Raw genomic sequence first — 11,425 nt, 5'->3', positions numbered from 1 at the left:
CGATAAGTAAGAGTGTCGAACCCAACGAGGAGCACAAGGCTCTGATAAACAGTTTTCAGCAAGGTAGTAACTGCAAGCACTGAAAGTAGCGGTAACAAGTGATGGTGTAGTGAGGTGAAACGTAGCAAGCGAAAAGTAACAAGTAACAAGTATTAGCAACGGTGCAGCAAGTGGACCAATCCCTTTTGTAGCAAGGGACAAGCCTGAACAAAGTCTTATAGGAGGAAAAACGCTCCCGAGGACACACGGGAATTTCTGTCATGCTAGTTTCATCATGTTCATGTGATTCGCGTTCGTTACTTTGATAGTTTGATATGTGGGTGGACCGGCGCTTGGGTACTTCCCTTACTTGGACAAGCATCCCACTTATGATTAACCCCTCTCGCAAGCATCCGCAACTACGAAAGAATAATTAAGACAACGTCTAACCATAGCATTAAACTAGTGGATCCAAATCAGCCCCTTACGAAGCAACGCATCGACTGGGGTTTAAGCTTCTGTCACTCTAGCAACCCATCATCTACTTACTACTCCCCAATGCCTTCCTCTAGGCCCAAATATGGTGAAGTGTTATGTAGTCGACGTTCACATAACACCACTAGAGGAAAATACAACATACATCATATGAAAATACCGAACGAATACCAAATTCACATGACTATTATCAGCATGACTTATCCCATGTCCTCAGGAACAAAAGTAACTACTCACAAAGCATAATCATAATCATGATCATAGGTGTAATGAACAACATCAAGGATCTAAACATAAACTCTTCCACCAAGTAATCCAACTAGCATCAACTACAAAGAGTAATCAACACTACTAGCAACCTTACAAGTACCAATCGGAGTCGCGAGACGGAGATTGGTTACAAGAGATGAACTAGGGATTAGAGAGGAGATGGTGCCGATGAAGATGTTGATGGAGATGACTCCCCTCCGACGAGAGGAGTGTTGGTGATGACGATGGCGACGATTTCCCCCTCCGGGAGGGAAGTTTCCCCGGCAGGATCGTCCTGCTGGAGCTCTAGATTGGATCTACTCAAGTTCCGCCTCGTGGTAGCGGCGAAACCACGAAAAATCTCCTCCTTGATTTTTTTTCTGGAACGAAACCCTTCATATAGCAAAAGAGGGGGGCTAGTGCGCCGTCAGGGAGCCCACAAGCCCTATGGCTGCCACCAGGGGGGTGGCGGCTACCAGGCTTGTGGGGCCCTGGTAGCTCCCCTCTGGTACTTCTTTCGCCCAGTATTTTTTATATATTCCCAAAAAATTCCACGTTGATTTTCAGGGCAATTGGAGTTGTGCAGAATAAAGGACTCAGACTTCTCCTTTTCCAGTCCAGAATTCCAGCTGTCGTATTCTCCCTCTTCAAATAAACCTTGCAAAATAAGAGAGAAAAGGCATAAGTATGGTACCACAAGGTAATATAACAGCCCATAAAGCGATAAATATCAACATGAAAGCATGATGCAAAATGGACATATCAGATGTCAAAACGGCGTTCCTTAACGGTTTCCTTAAGGAAGAGTTGTATATGATGCAACCCGAAGGTTTTGTCGATCCTAAGAATGCTAACAAAGTGTGCAAGCTCCAGCGATCCATTTATGGACTGGTGCAAGCATCTCGGAGTTGGAATAAAGGCTTTGATGAGGTGATCAAAGCATTTGGGTTTATACAAGTGGTTGGAGAATCTTGTATTTACAAGAAAGTGAGTGGGAGCTGTGTGGCGTTTCTAATATTATATGTGGATGACATATTGTTGATTGGAAACAACGTGGAGTTTTTGGAGAGCATAAAGGATTACTTGAATAAAAGTTTCTCTATGAAGGACCTAGGAGAAGCTTCTTACATTCTAGGCATTAAGATCTATAGGGATAGATCGAAACGCCTGATAGGACTTTCACAAAGTACATACCTTGATAAAGTTTTGGAGAGGTTCAAAATGGAACAGTCCAAGAAGGGGTTCTTGCCAGTTTTACAAGGTACGAGATTGAGTAAGACTTAGTGCCCAGCAACTGATAAACATAGAGAGCATATGAGCACCGTCGCCTATGCTTCAGCCATAGGTTCTATCATGTATGCAATGTTGTGCACTAGACCGGACGTTAGCCTGGCCATAAGTATGGCAGGCAGGTTCCAGAGTAATCCAGGAGTGGATCACTGGACGGCGGTCAAGAATATCCTAAAGTACCTGAAAAGGACTAAGGAGATGTTTCTCGTGTATGGAGGTGACGAAGAGCTCGCCGTAAAATGTTACGTCGATGCAAGCTTTGACACTGATCCGGATGACTCTAAGTCGCAGACCGGATACGTATTTATTCTTAATGGGGGTGCGGTAAGCTGGTGCAGTTCCAAGCAAAGCGTCGTAGCTGATTCTACATGTGAAGCGGAGTACATGGCTGCCTCGGAGGCGGCTAAGGAGGGTGTCTGGATGAAACAGATCATGACGAATCTTGGAGTGGTGCCAAGCGCACTGAATCCAATAACCCTGTTTTGTGACAACACGGGTGCCATTGCCTTAGCAAAGGAACCACGGTTTCACAAGAAGACCAGACACATCAAACAACGCTTCAACCTCATCCGCGACTACGTCGAAGGGGAGGACCTAAATATATGCAAAGTGCACATGGATCTGAATGTAGCAGACCCGCTGACTAAACCTCTTCCATGGGCAAAGCATGATCAACACCAGAACTGTATGGGTGTTAGATTTATTACAATGTAATTCGCATGGTGATGTGAGGGCTAGATTATTGACTCTAGTGCAAGTGGGAAACTATTGGAATTATGCCCTAGAGGCAATGATAAATAAGTTATTATTATAATTCATGTATCAAGATGATCGTTTATTATCCATGCCATAATTGTATTGAATGAAGACTTAGATACATGTGTGGATACATAGACAAAACACTGTCCCTAGCAAGCCTCTAGTTGGCTAGTCAGTTGATCAAGGATAGTCAGGGTCTTCTGACTATGTACAAGGTGTTGTTGCTTGATAACTGGATCACATCATTGGGAGAATCATGTGATGGACTAGACCCAAACTAATAGACGTAGCATGTTGATCGTGTCATTTTGTTGCTACTGTTTTCTGCGTGTCAAGTATTTGTTCCTATGACCATGAGATCATATAACTCACTGACACCGGAGGAATGCTTTGTGCGTATCAAACGTCACAATGTAACTGGATGGCTATAAAGATGCTCTACAGGTATCTCCGAAGGTGTCCGTTGAGTTAGTATGGATCAAGACTGGGATTTGTCACTCCGTGTGACGGAGAGGTATCTCGGGGCCCACTCGGTAATACAACATCACACACAAGCCTTGCAAGCAATGTGACTTAGTGTAAGTTGTGGGATCTTGTATTATGAAACGAGTAAAGAGACTTGCCGGTAAACAAGATTGAAATAGGTATGCGGATACTGACGATCGAATCTCGGGCAAGTAACATACCGAAGGACAAAGGGAATGACATACGGGATTATATGAATCCTTGGCACTGAGGTTCAAACGATAAGATCTTCGTAGAATATGTAGGATCCAATATGGGCATCCAGGTCCCGCTATTGGATATTTACCGAGAAGTCCCTCGGGTCATGTCTACATAGTTCTCGAACCCGCAGGGTCTACACACTTAAGGTTCGACGTTGTTTTATGCGTATTTGAGTTATATGGTTGGTTATCGAATGTTGTTCGGAGTCCCAGATGAGATCACGGACGTCACAAGGGTTTCCGTAATGGTCCGAAGACGAAGATTGATATATAGGATGACCTCATTTGATTACCGGATGGTTTTCGGAATTACCGGGAATGTACCGGGAATGACGAATGGGTTCCGGATGTTCACCGGGGGGACAGCCTACCCCGGGGAAGCCCATAGGCCTTAGGGGTGCTGCACCAGCCCTTATTGGGCTGGTGGGCAAGCCCAAAGAGGCCCATGCGCAGGAGATGAGAAAATCAAAGAGAAAAAAAGGGGGAAGTGGGAAGGAAGGGAAGGAAGGGAAGGACTCCACCTTCCAATCCTAGTTGGACTAGGATTCGAGGAGGAATCCTCCTCCCCCCCCCTTCGGCCGAACCCCTTGGGGCTCCTTGAGCCCCAAGGCAAGGCCCCTCCCCTCCGACCTATATATAAGGAGGTTTTAGGGCTGATTTGAGACAACTTTTCCACGGCAGCCCGACCACATACCTCCTCGGTTTTTCCTCTAGACCGCGTTTCTGTGGAGCTCAGGCGGAGCCCTGCTGAGATTAGATCACCACCAACCTCTGGAGCGCCATCACGCTACCGGAGAACTCATCTACCTCTCCGTCTCTCTTGCTAGATCAAGAAGGCCGAGATCATCGTTGAGCTATACGTGTGCTGAACGCGGAGGTGCCGTCCGTTCGGCACTAGATCGGAGCGGATCGTGGGACGGATCGTGGGACGGTTCGTGGGACGGTTCGCGGGGCGGATCGAGGGACGTGAGGACATTCCACTACATCAACCGCGTTTATTAATGCTTCTGCTGTGCATTCTACAAGGGTGCGTAGATCTGAAATCCCCCTCGTAGATGGACATCACCAAGATAGGTCTTCGTGCGCGTAGGAAAAAATTTGTTTCCCATGCGATGTTCCCCAACACTGGGTCAATAGGTTAGTGCTCAAAAATAACATATATTGGTAAATAATTACTCAGAAAGTATCCTAGAATTATAATACAATACCATGGAACAATAAAAAATTATAGATACGTTGGATACGTATCAAGCATCCCCAAGCTTAATTCATGATCGTCCTCGAGTAGGTAAATGATAAAAACAAAAAAATTGATGTGACATGCTACCAAATATGTAATATTTTGCATGTATTCTCATGGAGAAATGATGAATTAACGAATATTGACATAGTAATACTTATGATCACAAGCAACGAAATCATCAATCTTTCAAAGTATACAATCATCAAAGAATGTTTACCCCCGTTCATCTTATTATATTAGCAAGGCATGGCTCCATATTCACCACATTAATACAAATGTTAAGCGCCATGGTGCCCAAGTCAAGCAATTGGATCGTACTTTTTAATACGCACCAACTTTTTATTCTTCACGCAATACATGAGCGTGAACCATGGACATAGCATAAAGGTGGAACAAAATGTGGTGGTAGGTTTCAAAGGGGTAAAAGTGGAGAAGAAAATTTTGCATCAACTCGGCGTATCAACGGGCTATGGAGATGCCCATCAATAGACACCAATGCGAGGAGTAGGGATTATCATGCAACGGATGCACTACAGTTATAAGTGTATGAAAGCTCGAATGAAGCTAAGTGGGTGTGCATCCAACTTGCTTGCTCATGAAGACCTCGGGCATTTGAGGACGCCCGTCATCGGAATATACAAGCCAAGTTCTATAATGAAAAATTACCACTAGCATATGGAAGTGAAAAAACAAGAGACTCTCTATATGAAGAACATGGTGTCACTTTGAGGCAGAAGTGTGGTAAATGATAGTAGCAAAGTCCCTTCTCTCTTTTTCTCTCATCTATTTGTTTTTTTTTATCATGGTGGGCTTTTTTCTTCTTCTTTTTTGAATCATCCATTTTATTTTATTTTTTATTTTATGGTGGGCTCATTTGGCCTCCCCTATTTTAATTCCCTCACTAGTACAATGCTCTAATAATGACGATCATCACACTTTTATTTACTTAAAACTCAATATGGAAAACTGATAGGAAGATATGACTCTATATGAATGCCTCTAGCAGTGTACGAGGATGTGCAATGATCTAGCGTAGCAAAAGATATGAAAAATGGACAAGCCATGTAACTATCATGCTAGCTATTTTACAATCATGCGAAGCAATATGAAAATGGAAGTACAAGTCATATGAAATTATGGTGGAAGTTGCATGGCAATATATCTCGGAATGGCTATGGAAATGCCATGATATGTAGATTGGTGGTTGTTTTGAGGAAGATGTCAGGTGGTTATGTGAAACAGAGCATATCATGTCACGGGGTTTGGATGCACCAGTGAACTGATCCTCGAGGTGAGAATGGGCAATGCACGGTACAGAAGAGGCTAGCAAATATGAGGAGGTGAGATTGCGTATGGCCATGGTGTCACATTAGTCATAAAGATCTCATATACTTATTGCAAATTTTTATTAGTTTTATCACAAATCAAAGTACTACTCACGTGCCCCGAGGGAGAGGGTTGGGAGGAGTTAAGCATCGCGCAACTCTGACTCAAAACAACACTATGATTTCAACGAGGAATAGAAATTCCCCCACATCATCAACATGCATTTTAAATGTTTAGACAAACAAGAAGTTAACACCTCTTAATAGTTAATACTGACACCTCTATGAACCAACAATGATGCACTCACACCCTTTCACATTACCACATCAATATCTTTAACCCAAAATTTCTTTTTAATGTGCTACATGAAGGTTTTTATTATCACTCCTTGAATACCAATTATTTTTTGACTAGTATTATAACCCATGAAAGTTACTCTCAAACAAATATAAGTGAAGAATGAGAGTTTAATTCTTTATACAAAAGACCTAGACATGCTCTAATAAATATAAGTGAAGCAAAAGAGCATTCTAAAAATAACAGTTTTCTATATGTAGAGAAACACGCATCCAACTTCAAATGATATAAGTGAAGCACATGAAGCATTCTATAAAGCCATACTCAAAAGATACAAGTGAAGTGCAAAGAGCATTCTATAAATCAACCATGGAATTTCCCATACCAGCATGGTGCATTGATTTAAGGAAAATAAAAGGCACACGACACTCCAAGAATTTACGATATCATGTGAACAAAACAAAAACCAAAACATATCGATAGTTGTTGAAGAACAAAGATGGGATGCCTTCTGGGGCATCCCCAAGCTTAAACGCTTGAGTCTCCTTGAATAATTACTTGGGGTACCTTGGGCATCCCCAAGCTTGAGCTCTTGCCTCTCCTTATTCTTCTCATATCAATACCTCCTCAATCTTCAAATACTTCATCTACACAAAACTTGATAGAAATTTTATTAGAGTGGTTAGTTCATATAACATCAAATCTCATCATGTCCTGCCATAAAAATATTGTATGATTATAATCTAACATTACCCACTGTATTCTATCATAATTCTATGGCCCCCAAGTCAATGGGACTCAACAAAAATTCAAAACATAAGCACACACTATAACAGCACCTTGTGAAAAATGGGACAGCCTCGAAAGATGCAAATGAAACATATATTTTTGTAACTCAGAAAATTCTGAAAATTTAGTACATGGTAAACGATTTGTATAAAAGCAATGGGTAAACATTTCCGTTTTTTCTTACATTGTAACATCCCAAAATTATAAATTTTGAAATGTTAATATAATTATTATTAGATTGTTTGTTGGTTGCCTGAGTGATTGAAACTTGTGCGAAATTTGAAACTTTTCGAAACTTTTGAATGAGAGGGAATAAAATGACTTTCCCCTTCTCTGGTGAATTCAAATTCAATCTTTAAAAAGCAAAGAGAGAAGATGACATGACTTCTTCAACTATAAAGAATTTGAACGGAGATATTTGCATTTGAATTCTTTTGCATGTCCATTTGTTTTCTTCATGCAAGAAATGCCGGGAAATACATTCTAGAGAGGAGGAACATGACCCTCAAACCCACGGGCATTTTGAAAGTTATTTGAACCCTAAAACTTAGAGGGTCATTTGAAAATTATTTGCAAAAGAAAATAAACCTTTTAGGCAATTTTCTGAAAATAATTTTTTCTGAAGTTTTTATTTTTGCCGTGGAAAAATGCCCATCATCTATATTTTATTTTTCTGATAATTTTAGTATATAGAAACTCTTTATTCCGAATTGATTTGATTTCCTTTTTATCGTTTTAGTTTCCTAGTTTTAAAAATAGGAAAGGAATCCCTTTATTTTGGAAAGACCTGCTGGCCCATTAAGACCTTTCCTATTTTTGGCCCAACAGAGATCATCTCCTACCTCTCTCCTTCCTCACGTTACATGAGTTTCCATCCATGGAGGAAGGAATTCCCTCCTTCCCGATCTCCCTCTTCTTTCCTTCCGGACGCCATCCGAGGCCGCCTATAAAACTCTCAGCATCTTATCTCTCCATTTTTCCCGAGAGAACCGCGTCTCCTCGCCTCTAGCTCGCGCGCCACCCGCCTGAAACTCGCCGGAGCCGAAGCTCCGGGAGCCCTCTGGACACTCCCTGCCTCGCCCCAACTCCACCCCGTCGCCCCCCTGGCACCCCTGCCCCGCCCCACCCCTTCAGCCCCTCCTCCTCCGCCGCCCCACCCCACCCCTCGCCCTGCACCCCCGCTGCTGCTCCATCGCCCCGACCAGAGAACTCGCCAGAGAATTCACCACGCCCCCCCCCCCCCCCCCGCCGGCGAGCCCACCCCCACCGGAGCTCCACCCCGACCCCAGCCCCATCGGCCACCATTGCCAGCACTGGAGCCCCAGCCACGGTAAGGCCCCCTCTTTCCTTTCTTTTTTTTTACTTGTTTTGTTTTTTTAGTTTTACCCTTAGATCTATTTTCAACGGTGTAGATTAGAGTAGGATAACCTTTCGGTTTTTAAACAAAAACCGCTGGTTTTTATTCACTTAACTTTTAGCCAGAGAACCTTTCTTATTTAGCGGCCATCCGTTGTTTAGCCTATACAACGCACACCCATCAGCCAATCAGAAGCCGCCACATGGATTCCCTGTTTGTTTTATTTTTCTGTTTAATTCCAAAAACAGAAAAGTTCCAATCTTGTTTAGCCCATAACTTTTGATCCATAAGTCCAATGATGTTGATTCGTTTTCCAGTAGCTCACAAATTTTCTGTAGTTTTTAAAAACATATAATGTGTCTATTTTTGAAGTTTTCAAATTTGAATTAGATCAGATTTAGTTTAAACCTTGTTTTGCTTATTCCAGGAGTTTAAAAATAGCTTTTAATTTGATTCCTTTTGGTACTGATCACTAGTGATCTTATTTATCAGTGGTAAAAAGTTCAGTTTTGTTTGAGTATATTAGCTCACTGTTTCATGTGAAACAATTTCTGTTTCACCTCTTTTAGGATTTCGGCTAATTCCTTTTCTATTTTTGTTTTAAAATATTTTATTTATTATTTCCAAAATATTATGTTTTGTTTCTGTTAGGTAAACAGTAGTTTTGCAACAAGTTTTTATTTTATTTTTATTTGTTATCACGAAATCAATTCTAGTTCCTTAGTAACTTGCAATTGGTTTCCACACTGTTTCAAATCCCGTTTGGGAATACTTTCAAAAAGTTTTGTGAAAAATACTTTATTTTATCTTAGTTCCTTGTTATTATTTTCTGTTGGACAAAAACTATTTAGTGTTTGATGTAGTAGAAGACTCCTAACTTTAGTGAAGTTTTTTTTATTGCTATTCGCTCTCTCTTTTGTTTTGATTGCTAGAATGATTGCTAGTATGAGTGCTTATGTGAATGATATGTTTGTTATATAGATTTCATCGGAGAGTGACGAGTAGTCTATCAAGTTATTTCTCGAGAAATTCTTCTTCGTCAACATCACCAGGCAAGTCACTTTGATCATACTATCACCTATGTTTATGCATCGTAGTTCTACCATTCCTATGCCCAAATTGCATGCTGCGTAGGTACTGGGAAATTTTAGTATAAATTGTAGTATCATGTGGTAGGCACACAACAACCCCGATACTTGGCCCCGGGACGACAAATTTCATATTGCTATGCTTGAGTAGACGGGATTTCGGTTGAGTGCATAACACGAGTGATGCAAGGTTGATTAAATAATCAAGACCGGTTAATACAAGATTTTCAAGACCTCGAACGCAATGCAACTCTGGGTGAAGGACGGTTGATCGGCTCCCTGGAGAACCCAGTGGATGACCCGGGATGCTGGGGACGGCCATGACATCCTGCGGAAAGCTTCACCCAGGCTCAAAGAGACGGACGGATATTTTCAAGACCCAAGGCTTACCTGCAGAGCGACAAGTCATTATGGGCTCTGGCTTGGTTGGACAACGCGGCGACTCTGGACAGGCGGTGCTAGCAGATTTAGAAGAACAGTAGGAATGGATGGGCACCGACAGGGATTCAGAGGGACCCATTGAAAGACCATGTTTTGATCGTCCGGTCTTCAAACACCCTGAAGTGCGAGGACATACTCGGAGGCGATCAAATCTTGTGGGGAACGTGTGCAAAACTCTGGAGAGTACTCAAACCTAATCGATTAGCCGTGTCCACCGTCATGGACAACTTGAGCCAAAGGAACTGAAGTTATCTGAAATTCTCAACACAAATAATAATATTGATGTGGGAATTATTGACAACTCGGGTACGAGAATTTGGTTGGCGGAACCATCTCGTTAACAACCAACAATGTAGTAACATTTTGCTTTTAGCCCTCTCTTGTTGTAGGAGAAAAATTTGCTTTACGCTAAAACTTACAGCCCCACCTGCCATATATGCATATAGTATAGATGATTACTTTTCACCCCTCTCTTATGTGACTTGCCGGCATATTCAATATGCTGACCTACACGGCTCCAACGTCTTATGTTGCAGATATTTTCTTCGACGAGTAAGTGTACGATTCAGGGTTACGGTCCGCACTCAACCTGCCGTTGGTGTTATTTGGGACTCCACTCCCTTGACTGCTTCCGCTGAGATATTTAAGGTATATATCAGTTTTACGCTATTTACATGTGATTGCAATTCCATATATACATTGATGTACTGTGTGTGCCAGCATACTGATCCAGGGATGGCACAGAAACACAGAGGCTTGACTCGTCTTGAGTCGGGTCGCTACAGAAATGGTATCAGAGCACATGTTGACTGTAGGACGTGACCCTAGAAACTGGAAACTTCTAGGAGAGGATCTCTCAAAAATCTTATTTTTGAGAACACCTTTTACTTCTCATCTCTTCTGTTTTCATCAAATGTTATCTCTCACCTCAAATAGTTATGAAATCCCCTTACCCCTTCGACCTCATGAAGAATCAACGGAGTTCTACTTCAAAGTAAAGAGGATTTCACCACGCATTTGAAGAATTGAAGCTACACAAATTAAAGACTCTCAAGACCCAAAGAATTCGAAGACCCTGAAGCGTTCGAATATTTATATGACCATTAGAAGTCCAAACCCCTGTTATATACCCACGTTAGTTACGATGGTTTGTGAGCCGTCATTGGTGTGTGTTTTCCGACGGCCACAACAAAAACCTATTCTCAAAAATATTGTTCGTATTGTGTGTATCTCCCTCCCTCTCTTACCCGTCTCATCCCCAAAACCTCAACCCTACCAGATGGAGTATGAAGCTGGACTTGTAGTCTCTGGACCAATGACCCAACTGGAAGCTGAAATATGGATTCAGAACATGGAGAACCACTTCGGGAGCAACTTGATCTCAAGG

This window comes from Hordeum vulgare, chromosome 4H (genome assembly GCF_904849725.1).
Source record: "Hordeum vulgare subsp. vulgare chromosome 4H, MorexV3_pseudomolecules_assembly, whole genome shotgun sequence".
NCBI lineage: Eukaryota > Viridiplantae > Streptophyta > Magnoliopsida > Poales > Poaceae > Hordeum > Hordeum vulgare.
Note: the sequence above shows the minus strand (reverse complement) of the source record.